The sequence below is a fragment of the Epinephelus fuscoguttatus genome, linkage group LG7, assembly GCF_011397635.1.
Source record: "Epinephelus fuscoguttatus linkage group LG7, E.fuscoguttatus.final_Chr_v1".
Lineage (NCBI taxonomy): Eukaryota > Metazoa > Chordata > Actinopteri > Perciformes > Serranidae > Epinephelus > Epinephelus fuscoguttatus.
The window spans coordinates 28,755,087-28,767,405 of NC_064758.1; the positions used below are offsets into that span (position 1 = coordinate 28,755,087).

General features: G+C 40.5%; 1 long non-coding RNA gene across 1 annotated transcript in view; it reads left to right on the forward strand.

The window, feature by feature from the left end:
• The first annotated feature begins 1,665 nt into the window (after positions 1-1,665).
• The window catches only part of LOC125892144 (uncharacterized), a 30,648-nt gene continuing 19,994 nt past the window's right edge, over positions 1,666-12,319 (forward strand). The window contains exons 1-2 of the long non-coding RNA XR_007449712.1: positions 1,666-1,748; positions 7,767-7,868. This is a non-coding gene — a long non-coding RNA (uncharacterized LOC125892144). The remainder of the gene's footprint in view (positions 1,749-7,766; positions 7,869-12,319) is intronic.

Genomic DNA, 12,319 nt, shown 5'->3' on the forward strand with positions numbered 1-12,319 from the left:
AGATACAGTGGAGCTGAGCTTTGGAAGGTTGCGTTCAATATATTACGGAATCCATAGAGATGTTAATGATGGAGGGGAAAATTGATCATTGATTCAATTAGTGTCCATAAGTAAAGGGAGGAAAATATGATACAATACATAAATTAAAACTGAACATACAACATAGGGATTCAAATAGCAGGAATATACAAATGAGGAGCTGATTTTTTAACCACTTAGGGGCAGCCCCAACAGTCTCTAAACGCAACATTGACATGTCATCTGTCAAGTTGATTAGGCTAACCTGTTAGCATATAGCTGCCGGTTTACACGTCCAGCAAATGTGAAGCAACAATCATTTGGCGTACTATATACGGCCACTTGGTGGATGTAAGTTCAATATTCACTCTTCTTTTAGTTTTGTTTAGTTCTCCATCAACTTCCGAGGGGAATATCTCGCTCTTTAGCAGCTAAATACTCCGCCATGTTCAACTAACGTTAGCTTAATTAGCGTTAGCTAGTTGCTAACTTTGTTTGCCGTTAGGTGCTGAGCAGGTGTCTCAACGGCTATATCAGAGCTGTTTCACTGAAAATATCTGCCTGGACGCGGGTCTGGTGAGAAGAGAGTGCAACAAAATATTTAAGTTGTGGGTCGTAAAAATTAAACAATAATTTGAGTTACGTTGCTACAGTAGAGCTGCCCTCACCACTGTTTCAGCGGTGGAAAGTAACTGAGTACATTTAACGTTACAGTTACTTGAGTAATTGTACGTTATTGAAGCCAAATTCTGAGGAACTGTAGTATTTTTTTTAAATTCTGTCTTCTACTTATACTTTCTTTCAGAGGCATAATCTAACGTTACTGCTCTGCCACATATTGTACAGATGTTGTAGCCTAACTAGTTACATTGCAGATTAAGATTTGACACTTCTACATTGGTTTCTTTTGGTTTACAAGTCATTACAAAACAGCAGTGTCTATAAAAATAATAATCAATATTCAGACCCTTAATATTTTTATTCTGATGAGTTGTTTGAAGTATACATCCATGTTATATGCTGTAAAGCCCTCTGAGGCAAATTGTGATTGTGATATTGGGCTTTATAGATAAAATTGAATAGAATAAGAATAATGTACTCCTCTAAACCTCTGCTATTCATTTAAATAACTGTTCAAGGCACAAAGGAGTATAATTATCCAGTACTTCACAAAAACTGCAAAGCTTGTAATAAAAACCTGTGTAGCAGAATTTTACTACTCGATTATTCATCTTAAGACAAGCCAGATTTATCTGGTGACCTACCTCAGAGCTGGGATGGGAAATTTGCAGGTTGTTTAGTCCAGTGGTTCCTTTTGAAAACCACTGGACTAAACAACTAACTGAATATGTGGAAGTTAACACAGTAAATACCTCGACCAGCTGCAACAGTACAATGCTGCTTACACACTGATGCATCAGTATTATCAATTTGATGATGTCATGAATAATTATTGGCTGCATAAGTATTAGAGGGCTGATCTTCTGCAGCATCATAATACTAACATAATTTTAATGAAGTTAGATTTTGATTGAAGGAACTTATGCTGGAGCATTTTGACATTGTTACATTGGTAGCTTGACATGGATAGAGGATCCATCCGTCTATCCATTATCTTCTACTTATGCAGGGCCAGGTCAGGGGGCAGCAGGCTAAGCACGGCATTCCAATCATCAGTCTTCCCAGGAACATTTTCCAGCACGTCCTGGGGGATCTTGAGGCGTTCCCAGGTCAGATGAGATATATAACCCCTCCAGCGTGTTCTAGGTCTACCCTGTGACCCCCTACCAGTCGGTGGTCCGACATATCTGATGTTTCTGCTGTGCTTGTTTTATGTACTGTGTTGCTTCACTGGCGACCTTGATGAACCAACCCTACTGGCTCAGATGCCAAGCAATGTAACGGACGTGGGCTGCAGTAAAATGTAGGCAATTTTAGACAACTAAAGTGATCCACCTAAAAAAAATCAGTATCAGTTTAAGTGTTTGATACATTTGGAATATTCTGTCTGCTTTACTGTGCACACTAACAGATTCAGGCAATGGTAGACCAGCAACTCCCATATTCAAAAATGTTTCCGTCAGTGGAGTCCGGTGTCTCAGAGTTAATGGCTTCAGTTCCACGTTGTGAAGAGCTGTTTCATGGCAAGATAAAGTGGTGAAAATATTCTAAATATAGCATACACTGCATACACACTGATAGCCTATGGATTTCTATTAGGTTTCAGTCTATACAGACACAGCTCTCACTTTGGTTATACAAAGACTGGATGGCTTGTAGCAATGGCCCTAGTACCCCATATGCCTACAGTACCCCCACAGGACTACCTGGGTAGCAGCCCCACTCACAGGGTTAGGGTAAACTGGTCCATATTTGATCAGTTGGTAGCCTCTTTTTCAATACAATTGCGTAAACCTTTCCAGGGAGACTGAGCGGTGTGACTCCCCCAAAATTGGAGCACACTCTCCATTCCCCTCTTTTATAAAAAATGATAACCACAGGCACTGTCCACGACCCCCATGTGGCACTGATGAGGCATGTCAGCCAAGACAGCCCAACAGTGTCCAGAGCCTTCAGCATCTTGGGGCATATCTTATCCACACCTGGTGCCTTGCCAATGAGGAGCTTTTTGACTACTGCGAAGACCTCTGTCAGGTATATTGATGATGCTCTCTGTGAGTCTTCAGACACTGCCTCCTGCACAGAGGATGTGCTGGTTGGGTTCAGGAGTTTGTCAAAGTACTCTTTCCATCGCTCAACAATATCTCCACCCGAGTCAGCAGTTCTCCTCCCCTACAGCCAGACTCAAGCCCTGCTATCGAGAGGAGTTTTGTATTGAAACAAAATTTTAAATTGCGCCATGCTTTTCAGAATGAAACAGTTCACTTTATAATCTTTGTAATAAAGGATCTAACGCTACCTGCAAGCCACCTCTTTCACATGCAAATAGTAATTTGATTCCAGTTTTTAAAAAATCTATATATTAATATCATTGGATTGGGAAGTAAATACATCGAGAAGAAAATGCTTGCTTTGTGCACTATTCCAAAGTTGGTCAAATGGGATCAGTGAGCTGTAGAGTTTCTTGGTGCCTTTGCAGGATGTAGGGCTTTAGGCCAGAATGAAATGTGGCTCTGCTCTTGTATGAGCGTAACCGAGTATCACTTCTCTTGTTACGCGCCTCAACACCTCAGACTGTGGAAATCCTCCAATATCTGCTGTTTTATTTAGTTTGCAGCCTATGAGGCAACATTGCCTCTGAGTGGGGCCTGACTAGGGGCCTGTTCTATCCTCTCGTTCAACTTACCAAGGATATCTTTTGGTTATCTGGCTTCAATAAGTCTAACATTGGCTGTCTGGATAACTGGTATCACAAAGGTGGTTATCAACTAACTCATTCAACTGTGGATTTTCCTATCAAGCCATGAGTGTGTTCATCTGAAAGAGGTGTGGTTGTTAATTATAAACCAACATCATCAGTACTGTGAATGAAGTAGCATCCATTCTTATTATATGAGATGAAACGGTGATGATAATGTTATGTTTTAGAGACAGTCATATTCATCAAAGTGAAATGTAAACAATGGCCTTTAATCTTAAAACAGAAAAGACTAGAAATAATTGCCCAATATTAGAAGTAAGCCAAGGGTTATAATATGTGCAGGTGTTATTAAATATATGTAAGATATAGAGTATGTTTTGCTATATAGCCTTGTTGGACAATGATGAAACTACTCTGAATATGTCACATAAAAACACTTTGGAAGCAATGCCTTTCTGTAAAGAGTGGAGAAGTAATTAGCCTAATGACAGATGAGGTCTATCAGATGAAAATGTTGCATTTATAATAATGAAGGCCAATTAACAGTGTGTGGATTATTTCTCTAGTTAAACACAATCTTTTTATTTCCTGTTCTCATCACACAGCTGTCTCATGTTATTCTGAGTTATAGCAATGGAACCAGAGAGTAAAATCAGCCACACTGTCAGCTATCACTCCGGGGATAAAATAAACTTTGCACAATTAAATTGCAGCTGGAATCATCATTATGTGTTCAGTGTAGTAAACAATCTCTGTTTGTTAGAAGCTCTGTTTTAAGTGAAGTGGAAATGGAAAGCCTGAAACAATGAAATTATTCTACTGACCTATATATGCATACATATATATTATACATATTTTTATTCAGTGATAAGATTGGTCAGTGGCTGGGATGTTGACAGATTGTAATTCAGTCCTCTGAAGTAGACCTGCTTCGGAGCAGGTTAGCTGTTCTGCATAAGTTACCATAATGATTTCCATCTATCCATTTTCATCGGCTTATCTGAGGCCGGGTCGGGGGGGCAGCAGGCCAAGCAAAGCACCCTCGACGTCCCTCTCCTCACCAACTCTTTCCAGCTCCTCCTGGGGGACCCAGTTACCTTGCTATCTCCAAGTCCTGCTTCGTAGTACAGGCTTCAGGAAAACACAAGTCCTTGTGAACTTATTTACTACCAATAAACATCCCAACAGAAAATACTAAGGGACCTATTTAAAAAGTATTATATTCCTTATAAACGCCAAACTTTGTGGTGTGATTAGACACTCAAGATAATGGACATGACTGCAGACATGGCAGTGCTTTCCACAAACATTTTCACCCTAACATGCTGATGTTAAGCAGGAGCCTGTTTCAGAAAGTGGGTTTAATGAAAACTCTGAGTTAGTGAACCCTGAGATGAGGGAAACTCTGGATTTCCGCTCCAGAAAGAGGGGTAACTTAAACTCTTGGTCAGTTACTGTGGTAACTGAGGGAACCGCACTGCAGACTTAAAGCGAACTGAACTCAGACCACTTCGGTTCAAGTGTGGTTTGCTTCAGAGGGGTCTGAGTTCTCTCGGAGTGTTTACATATATCGAAAAAATACTGAGTTACTGCTCTGAGTCTGTTTAGAGGGCTGAAAAGGACCAATGTGAAAACACTGTGAATGTGCAGAGTCTGCATATGCATACATTATTATCTCTACAACTACCTTAGTAAAATAGAGGCTCTGCCTTAGATTTACCTGTTGCCATGGTGAGTTGAAGTATTGGAACTTCATTGATGATGGCTTTTTTTTATTCACTGAGCACAAGCTTAACTGAGTCAGAGCGAGGAAAGTGTAAATAAGTTAACCATAAAGTTAATAAAAAAGTTTTATTCAGTGTTGTCTGTTTATTCATCATTTATCAGACTTACATTTCCTTAATGAAGATAAAGTGGTGGAATCTGACTGTGTATCAGGCTGTAGATACATTACATTATATTAATAATATATAATAATATATTTGTTTAGATTTAATCTGATGGGGAAAAACACAGGAGGCAGCAACTGAAAAATAGGAAGATTTAAAACATATAGGCTAGGCTATAGATCAAAGACATAAAGACATGACTGTAAACTCACAGTCTGACCCAGTAATAATATGTTTGGTGATTTGCACTTGAAAAGACGTTGAGGTTAAAATACAGTAGATTTTAAAATGTTGCACATCTATTTGTATCTTGACTCAACAGCATTCAGTGACTTTATTTCAGCTACAAATGTAGTAAATTTAAAGACACTGAAATGCTGCACCATTGCTCACTGAGAAATATTAACATATAATCCCCAATATTAGGCTATAGGAATTATGTTCCATCAGTGCGACCAATGACATCAGTGATAGAGATCATTAGTCATTGATACTATGTGTCTAAAGCTTCATACCGATTTTTAAAATTTAAATAATTAGACCTACACATCATGTGCAATAAACATTTTGGAGCTGGTCTAACAGACTGACAGTCTGATCCTTGTGCACAGTGTTATAAAAAATAATAAGCCTACATATAAAAAGGACAGGGCGGCACGGTGGTGTGGTGGTTAGCACTCTCGCCTCACAGCAAGAGGGTTGCCGGTTCGATCCCGGGCGTGGGAGCCCTTCTGTGTGAAGTTTGCATGTTCTCCCCGTGTCAGCGTGGGTTCTCTCCGGCTTCCTCCCACAGTCCAAAGACATGCAGATTGGGGACTAGGTTAATTGGTGACTCTAAATTGTCCGTAGGTGTGAATGTGAGTGTGAATGGTTGTTTGTCTCTATGTGTCAGCCCTGCGATAGTCTGGCGATCTGTCCAGGGTGTACCCTGCCTCTCGCCCGATGTAGCTGGGATAGGCTCCAGCCCCCCCGTGACCCTCAAGAGGATGAAGCGGTTAGAAGATGAATGAATGAATGAATAAAAAGGACAGAGGTTTGATTCTGAGCTGAGGGTGAATTCTCGCTGTGTAATATTTGAATGTAAAGACAAAAACCGATGTCCAAAGAAATGATTGATGTGCATAAATTCAGTAACTTAAGACAGTCCTGAGAAACAAACTAATATCCAGCAGGATTTAGACTGTGACAGACGGTAAATCTCTGCTAATTAATGCGCTTCGATACAAGCTTTGACACGGACTGAATGAATGAGGAAATGAAACAGCGTGTAAGAGGGAGGAGACAGAGAAAAACTCAGGGTTTATTGAAGAAAACCTGTCAGCGAGCAGGTTATGTTCACAGAGTCTGTTACCATGGTGACTGACTCAGAGTTTCAGTTACCTCTCTTTCTGGAACGGATAACTCAGAGTTTCCCTCATCTCAGGGTTAACTTACTCTGAGTTTTCACATAACCCGCTTTCTGGAATACCCCCCAGGTGTAATGTTTTTATCTTAGCACCGAACACAAAGTACAACTGAGACTGATGGGTCAGTTGTCAAAAAATCATAGTGCAGGACACACTGCAATTGTGATCTGTCTGTTTTGCACAAGGAGAGGTTAAGGGGTTGCCAGAATTCGAATTGCCAGCTCATGAATGTTTGTACCAAATTTCAAGGCAAATGCTCCACCACCGGTTGTTGAGAATTCACTCAAGACCACAAACATGGATCACCAAAGTCTCAGGTACTCATCGCCTGTGAATGATGAGAGTCTTCACCAAATTCTCTGCCAATCCATCCAATAGTTGTCAAGATATATTACTAAAAGCAATAAATGTCAACCTGCTGGCTGCACTAGACACTCACCAAAGTCAGCACGTTTCATTCTCTGGGGACCATGACTGTCTGCTCAAAATGTCATGGCAATCCATCCTTTAGTGGTTGAGATATTTCAGTCTGGACCAAAGTAGTGGACCAAGTGACAGTGCTTCCCTAGAGCCATGCTGCTAGTATGGCAAAAAAGAGAAAAGAAAATAGCACCATAAATTACTTTACTGAGTATCACTGACACTATAAGACATTGCAGATAGGATACCTATACTGTCTATGACAGCACAGGTCTTTTTTAATGGAAATAATAAAGCCATATTTCATCAGAGTTCATTGTTGTCTTTTAGTGGACAAGTGTGACAGATAATAACAAGGAAAGCACCATTACCACATGATACAATAAAGCTGGTGGGAGAAATGACACAAGCTGAGCACAGAGGAAAAATAAAAAGACGAGGATGTTGTAGAAAAGTGGTCGTGAGCAACAATGTAAAACTTAAAATACTTTGAGTCATTGTGCTTGTCAAATGTTATAATATCCAGCTAAATTATAGTCACTGAAGCCCATAACAGCCCTGGAGAGACAATGAGCCAGAATATTGTTTCCAACATGCTGAATGGTTTAGATAAAGGCATATCACTGCATATGATTTTTGTTTTGTTTGTAATGAAATGAGTGGATCTATGCATGTGATTAATGAGGCAGTCATGTGCAATGTCCCCCACAGTAATCGGACTGAGACCAGAATCCTGTTTGACTTGTTGGACATCCAGCTGCTTCATCCTGCTGGAAACACAGAAAATGGCCTGCGTTCATATTCAGTGCAGAGGTATGATAAACAGCCTGTTGTCTGGTGTGCAGCAGTCCACATTTATTTTAGTCTTTTTTGGGAACCAAACCAGCTTACCTCCTAAAAAAACAGATCTACAGTAAAGTATGGCCGGTTGGTGGACTGTTCTGAAACAAGTGCTGTGTGTGTGTTTCTGGAGCACATATTCCAAGTAAAGTGTCCAATTAGAATGAAATAAGGGTTTCAGTCAGCTTGGTGACATTGGGCCTCAGCCGAGCTTGTGTATGTGGGTGTCACAGCGTCTGAAAGATGTATACATATCTGCCACAGCTGGATGCCTCCACTTCTGCCTGATGACTGTTTTGACAGTTCAGTAATAGCCCCCGTTGACAGTCAAGGCAGCCCTCCTCTAGTGGAAGCAATTCAACTTGTGCTATTCAGAGTAAAACACCCCTTACACAGTAATTAGATTCTTGAATAAGATGATTTCGAATCCCTCGGAGCTCAGATGAACTAGGGAAAACAATTAATCTGGAGAGGGAGTGCATGTTTTAATTGAAGCCTGATGGAGTGTTTTGCTTTGGAGAGGGGCAACTTTTAAAGCATCAACTGGTCTTTTTACATTTGTGTGATTTATTAGTGCAGTTCAGGGTCATTTTTAGACTCAGCAATGCAGTCTTGCACCCTTCTGTGTAGCCTGGAAATACTGATGTTTTTTTGAAGTAGCTGCAAGTGACATTCAGAGAATATCTATAGGCCTTTTTACATAGAGATTGTGCTATAGGGCTGCTACAATGGCCCTTCTTTACAGTCCTTGCTTTTTTACACAGAAGGTCTGATGAGCATGACGTGTAACACACAAACCTTCGTGACACTTGTGAAAAATACACATATGTGACTGTGAAGTAGTTATCGTAGCATAACGGCCTGTCACAGGGTACAGTGTGATGATTAGAGGAGGAATGGCAGAGCATAAAGGTCCAGGTGGAAACAAAACCAACTCAGTCATTTAGGATTTTGCTAAAAGAAGGAAATCGACTGTCGATTTATATAACATACACACGTCTTTCTAAACACAGAGCGCTTTCTGAACAATAAGAATGACAGAACATGGCAATAACAAACGTTTATTGTCCCTGTTATATGGCAGCTGATCTTGCCCTCTGAGCGGAGGGTAAGCAGCTCCTGGACCTCGTTGTCTTCCCAGTTTGTGGACCATTTCTGGTGCTTTTCTTCTTCTTTAAGTTAGCTGCTATCTTTCGCTAGCTGCTTTTTAAATTTCCCAGCGATAGGTCACACACATTACGTGTCGTCAACACGTTACACCTGCTTCCCGTCCTGCCATCTGTCCTTTTCACACAGACATCGATTTGGTACTATTATTACCTCTGCTACTGACTTAAAGGCGAGACAGCTCTGTACTCTGATTTCGTGACTATACCTCTTAGAAAGAACAGTAAGGCATGCAAACAGCACAAAAAAAGTCTTGAACTGGCTGTGTAAAAGGAGTTATGAATCAGAGTCTTAGCTAGGATTGCCTGCACATGGTTTTTAACATGGAGGTGGCGGAGCCGGCAGCTAATGGTGCTAACAGTGCCTTAACAAAGGCAACAGTACTGACAGAGCTAATGGTGTTAATGTATAAGGGAACCAGAGGGTTGATGTTGCATTTCCACGATGATGCCGTTACGCCACCGTGGGTCCAGACAGCAGGGCAGCAGTGGTTTAGGAGGAAAAACAGGATTGTCCACTTATTGGGTGATCAGAATATTAGAGTAGATCCTGACGGGTAGATTGGCGTCTTGCATTGCAGCCTCTGTCATTAGTGTATGAATTTGTCTGTGAATGGGTGAATATGGCATGTGGTGTAAAGTGCTTTGAGTGGTCACAGGACTAAAGAGGTGCTATATAAATGCAAGTCCATTTACCATTTAGCAGCAGAAACCGCCATATGAGCACAGTGCAGAATGCCTGCAATCTGCTAGCCAGTGAGATACACACACAGGGACTCAAATGCACTAACAAGCATTTGCATCTGGGCCGACCACCACAACAACAAACAACAGCGAAGATCGGATTACAGCACACACTTTATTCTCTGTTCAGGACACCATTACTGCACCATATCTGTACATAGCAAATAGTTGTTTGCTGCTATATTAATGCTCTGAATGTCACATACAGCTCCTCTAAAGTGTAATTATTGGGACTATTCAGAACATTTCAGCAAACTAAATCTGTCTGTCTGCCACCTCCTTATATTTAAAATGACTCGAATATGTATAGATTTTCGTAAAGCAAAAAATTATAATTTATGATGTGCTTTTTATACTTGTGTTTTTTTAAATGCACTGCTGAGGCCTCCCATTATCGGTAAAGTACTCGCTGTCACAAGGTTAAAATGAAATGCTGGATACCAAATGGCATCAGGATACTAACTTCACTCATTCTGACTCTGACATGCTGCCTACACTGAGGTTGATTCCCTAAATCAGCAGCGTGGTTACACAACTGGGGTCACCCGTGGACCCTCTGTGAAATAGAAAGCCCTTGAATAGAAATGCTCACATCATGTTCTCTATGTTTTAACCCGTCTGCTAATCATATCAGAAACAATAAATCCTAACCCAGCTGTGTGTGCTGTGTCAGGGAGCGGAACCAGATTAAAAGGATTTAAAAACACTGAAATTGACAAAGCACCTGGTTTTTATCCTCGTGGTAATATCCTAAAACCTAACCCCAAGGCATCGCACCATGTAATGTCTCTAATATAGTGTCTCTGAAAAACAACGGGTCATGTTTCTGATACGAGATGTTACATCACACACAGCGTTACATAATAGTTCAGAAATTTGAATGTTGCTTACCACTGTGAAAACTTTGCTAAATATAACGGTAGCGGAGTGATTAAACAGAGTGGTGCATCACAATATAGTGCTCTCCTAGTCTCTTACGGATTTTTGCTTAATCCCCGTGAGTTTAATAGTGATGAAACCGAGCACTGTCAAAGAGCTTGTCTGTCCCAGTTTCATGCACGGCTGCACATTTGATTTTAGATTTCCACCTTTTTTGTCTCTCAATTTACATTCAAGCTGCACAACAATATTCTCCTCGGGCTTGAAAGGAGTCAAGTTTTAATTAAGGATTTAGAAATAATCAAAGGCCCCTCCTCTAACGACATGCTCTCCTTTGTGAGATGCGTGGTTACAGACAACTTCTCTCTGACATTATATGAAGGATTACATCTAATCCTATTCAATCTCGATGCAATCCTTAGTCCCACCCTGTGTTTGCATTAAGATTAAAGTGCAATCTTTAACATTATGGATGCATGGATTTAAAGAAATTGATTTGTTTCTTTTGAGGTTACTGTTTCTCTCATCGGGTTTTAAATATCCCTTCATCCCTGACCACCCATATGCTCTCTTTGGTCTTTCATGTCATCGACTTAATGTTCTCATCCCACACACTTATGTTCTTTCATGGCAGTGCATGCAAGTCCTTCCTCAGCATCTTTCATCTCTGGCATTGCTGTGTGTAATTCTGTCATATGAAGCATGTTACTCTGAATTAAAAAGAAAAAACAAAGCTGTACAAAGTAATGCTCTTCGGGGGTTTGCGTCAGAGCTGCTTGAAGTATTTGTCACTTCAGCTCAAATTTTGTGGTTGTGTTTGTTCCGCAGTGTTCAAAGTGCTCTGCTGTGTTTGATCAAAGAGATGCCGTCTTTGAAGAGCAGTCCAATTGCTGTTTGTTTTTGGTTTGTTGACACTCCTGATTTCTGTACTTCACTATTTGCCAGATAAGCAGAGTGTAGATAGAGAGTCATTGTTTTTGGCTGCCAGGTTCATATGCGATATGTTTATGTATGATGGATCACTGCAGGATGCACCTCTGTTTTCTGCTAGATAAGATTTTTAAATGCTTGCTGAAAGCTATGGCTTCTGCACTGAAATGTTCATTGCTTTTCTTGCTGTATCTTAATTCCTCTTTTTTTTTATAATGGATTTGCTAAAATTGCCTTCAAAACCAAAACTGTATCAACAGAGCAGGCAACTGGTCTAAAGGGAACAAATCCTTTATTAGGAACACAGGCAACATAAGTTTTCAGGGGTTGGATAGAGTTTAGGTGCTCTGTGTTTAAGCTACATAGTATAAGAAATATAAGCTGTATATTATGAGTTATCTTCAGCTGATGCAGTGCAAGTGCCTATCTCTACCACACCAATTAAAGCACCTCAACTCAACACAGGTTGAATTTACTTTCTGCAGTCCGTCACAGTCATGAACTTGCAGCGTTTTTCCGGGGGTTTTAATCCTCGTTAAACACTTTCTGTGAAAAGTGAGCCAGATTCAGTCTCTGATCCCGTGAGAAATATTCCCCCCTAGTGCCGTACCTGAGTACACAGAGAAGTTATTAGCTGATTTTTAGGGCTGATAATGGCTCTACTGTGATTTAGCAATGTCAGTACACCGAGGGCAATAAACCACA